This window comes from Sinocyclocheilus anshuiensis, unplaced genomic scaffold (assembly GCF_001515605.1).
Source record: "Sinocyclocheilus anshuiensis isolate Anshui unplaced genomic scaffold, SAMN03320099.WGS_v1.1 scaffold50, whole genome shotgun sequence".
In the NCBI taxonomy this organism is placed as follows: Eukaryota; Metazoa; Chordata; class Actinopteri; order Cypriniformes; family Cyprinidae; genus Sinocyclocheilus; species Sinocyclocheilus anshuiensis.
Window position 1 is genome coordinate 2,470,833 of NW_015542382.1, and position 4,155 is coordinate 2,474,987.

A 4,155-nucleotide genomic window follows, 5' to 3' on the forward strand; every position below is an offset into this window, starting at 1 on the left:
AAACGAAATATCTCCCTTTGGAGTGGACTTTGAGATTTGCAAGTTTGAAGATCTTTTTTATGCCCAAACATACACACTACACACTGACTAAAATTCAAAAAGTGAAAAAGCATAATAGGACCCCTTTAAAGAACTGCTAACTAACACTTACATTCTTGGTCGTCCTCCCACAATAGCTGTGAGTCCTGGAGCTGCAAGAAAGAAAGAAATTACATATTGGCCTAAGTTGTTCAAATGTTCTTTGGCTTTAAATGAACGGGGAGCTTAACTTAAGTGGTTTGGAAACAGAGTAGGACAAAACTGGGCTGAGGTTTTTGCTCACCCATGCCTGTTCCCGCTGGTGCCACCTCTCTGGAGAAAAGCTCCAGCGCTTTCTTCTGCTTGTGATGGACAGCCATCCAAACCACAGCCTCACGAGGACTCTGCACAATAAAGAACAGCCTCAAAAGCTGCAGGTTATTTGTTCTAAATGTAAACTGACAGTTTACTAATTGTTAAACACAATTTTCAACATAAAACAGAAACAGACAGCCTACTGTATCGACCGCATGTGGTCCATATGTGTCCTCAGCACCCAGAACTTGAATGTTGACTTCAGCATAGTCCTCCAAACCCAGCTGTTTGAAAATTCGCTGGGTCCTACAGATACAGTATTTCATAATGTAATTTCACAATACAGCACACTTTTAGTAGCCATTAAAGCTCTAGTGGGGTTTAAAAACTTTTTAAACACTGTATATAACAACCTCTATTTAGGATATTTAATCTTAGTTGTCTTAATCAACTTTATACCAACTTGTATTGCTGATTCCTAAGGCAAACAACAAATTACATATCAACTATTTTAGCTATAAAACCACTCCGAATAAACTCCCAACCTTTTAATAATGCTTTGTGCTGTTCTTCTGGCTTTTTCCACAGCTCTCAGACCACCAACAGGACAAACTGCCGTCGCCCTGAACCCATCCATATATGTGGCACAAACCTTAAGAAGACAAAATATAAACAATAACCATTTTCAAAAGCAGCTAATTTATTACTTTTCCATTACTGCATAAAAAAAGGCAATTAAACTTAAATTGAAATGACTGACTTCAACCAACCAAAGCAGAAATGTTGACCAACCTTGTAGTCAGCTGACGGAGGTGATCCTTTGGCACCATCTACTTTCACTGCTCCTCCATCCACATCTAAATACATATAAAGCCCAGTCAGAGAATTTATGAGGTATTAGCTTTGCCCTAGAGTTTTAAATGTTCAACAGTTTTACTTCAGATCAAATCAAGCTAGTGTACGTACATTAGCTTATTGATTACACAGGCAATGAGATGGAAGTTTAGGGGACAAAGGAAATATTTGTTTTGTGACAAAGAAAATAACATTAGTTAAATTGCAAAGAGGTTGCAAAGGTTATAGCAGATACACTCTTAAAAATAAAGGTGCTTCACGATACCATAGAAGAACCTTTTTGTCTAAATGGTTCCATAAAGAACCTTTAACATCTGAAGAGCCTTTCTGTTTCACAAAAGGTTCTTTGTGGCGAAATAAGGTTCTTCAGATTACAAAAAGGTAAGAAAGAGATGGTTCTTTAAAGAACCTTTGACTGAATGGTTCTTTGTGGAACCAAAAATGGTTCTTCTATGGCATCGCTTGAAGAACCTTTTGAAGCACCTTTATTTTTAAGAGTGTAGCTGGAACCGGCTCTTAGGTAGCCAGCCTAGACAACTAGTGTAAAGTCAATGGGCTGAGTCTCGGAGTCAGACATTTAGAGATAATAAACAAGCAACCATCTGATCACTGCATGAGGACTTTCTACTGGAGATAAGTACTGTCATCAACCAGCTTTGGCTTGCTTAAAGTTATCTCTCCACAATTTTGAAGATATCACTATTACTATACCTATAAATATGCCACTGCATGAATATCAGAAACAATCATGCATGTACAATCCAGTAAAAGTCGACTGACCTGGTATCTCAGTAATGGTGACACTGGAAAAGTCACATGTGACATCAGGCAGGAGGTAACGCTGTGGGTCTCCGATTTCATACACTAATTAATTGCTCTGCCACTGTACCAAATGAAACCAGCCCACCGGTGTTTGGAGGTTTAGACAGTGTAAATGAACCATCAGCAGAACATTCCACCACTGGGAAGCCCATGTTATCCCTGGAAATATAACAAATAAAATAATGTGAGGACGTATTTGAAGTCAATTAAGTTAGTTACAGTTAAAAAAAATTATAATAATAAAAGAAGTGATCTTAGACTCAATGATACAAGACATCTCAAGTGTCAAATAGTCAAGAACATGTCTGTGTCATATTTCACCCCAAAATCAAATTAATCAGATGGTTTCTGATTAATTTGATTTTGGGGTGAAATATGACACAGATTTCAACACTTGCTTAAAGAGAAGGAAGCCTATTTTCAGGACCATTAGATTTTTGCACATTATTTTCATGACAATTAAGCACAGAAGCACAATAATACAATTTTCATCACTGTAATGTAAAACAACGAAATATTTCAATTAAAGTATATATACTTAATGGTAGTATGTAAAAAAAAAAAAAAAAAAAGTTTTTGTTCATCAAAGAACCCTGAAAAAAACATCACAATTTAGGCCAAAATATTAAGCAGCACAACTGTTTTCAGCATTGATAATAATAATAAAAGTTTCTTGAGCAGCAAATGATCATATTAGAATGATATCTGAAGGATCATGTGACACTGAAGACTTAAGTAATGATGCCAAAAAATTCAGTTTTGCACCACAGGAATTTTAAAACATTAAAATAGCTAAATACTATTGTAAATTGTAAAACCTTTGAATATTATATATATATATATATATATATATATATATATATACTAGGGGTTGAACGACTTCTGATTTTTAAAAGGCGACTTTTATGTGATGAAAGTTGAGTCGAAGTCGACTAGTCGCTGATAACGTCATTAATGAACAAATAAGTCTGGAGCTGTGACAAACACCTTGTGCACAGCTATAGCATATGACACAGCGCTGCCCACATGGCTATTGCTCCTATAACAGCTCATTTTTATCAGTTCTTTTGTCTTTGGGTCGTTATATTTCTCACAAATTTCTGCTCGTTCTAAATCAGATACAGATAAAGTAGCACAGTAAAGATTACATTCATAGTTAATGCATGCATTAGTGAGAGAGAATGCTTGGTTAATTCAGGTAGAATTAATTCTACCTGGCAGCGTCTCTCTGCTAGTACTGAAGCTGTGGGATTTAGTTATTAACCCTCTGGGCCTCTTCGTTTAGGGGTCACACTTGGCTCCTTCGCAGTCAAAAGTGACCAAAGCCTTGAAATGTAACGTTTTTTTTTTTTCAGGAAAATCAGTGTAATACATTTTTGTTTAATAATATTTTTTGATTATTATTTAGAATTTTGAGGGGATTTTATGATACTATGCAATATTTGTAAAATTTTAATGAGCTATTTTCTTCCATTAGAATGTATATATTTTTATTTATTTATTTATTATTTTTCAATAAATGCAATATTTCATGTTGAAACAGAGTGAAAACTTTTAAAATCCATTTTTTGAAGTGAGAATTGTGCTATCTGGTGGTATATATATATAAAAAAACTTGTGTAATGTCATGCAAACTCCTGTAGTTCCCTATATACACATATATACAGAGGCCTTTGGATTCCCATTGTTTTTTAGACATAAATTCTTAATTTTATTAGGTTTTACTTTTAGATATATATTTAGATATTCTAAAAGACTACTTTTTGTCAAGGTTTAGACATTTTTGGTTAGATAAATATCAGGTTTTGCATTATGATTTCAATCAAACATTGTATTTTTATATCTGATAATTTTTATTTTCATTTATTAATTTTATTTCACATATTCTAAAAAAAAAAATTGCTCTGTTGCAGTCTTACCAGTTTATTTCTGTGTGTGTGTGTGTGCGTGTCTATTTTGCACTCTTGATCTTTTAGAGTCACCCCTTGATTGCTGTGCACTTTTATTCTGCACAGTGGCTGATTTGTAGTTCGTATTTTTTCGTATTTCCCATTCATTTCCTATGTCGGTCATTTTTGACATTTTAACATATCCGAATCATGTCCGTGATGTGTGTGTGTGTGTGTGTGTGTGTGTGTGTGTGTG

The 4,155-nt window shown here is 34.6% G+C and overlaps 1 pseudogene; it reads right to left on the minus strand.

Annotated features, from left to right (window-relative positions):
• The window catches only part of LOC107692635 (uncharacterized), a 19,350-nt pseudogene that overhangs the window by 8,816 nt on the left and 6,379 nt on the right, over positions 1 to 4,155 (minus strand).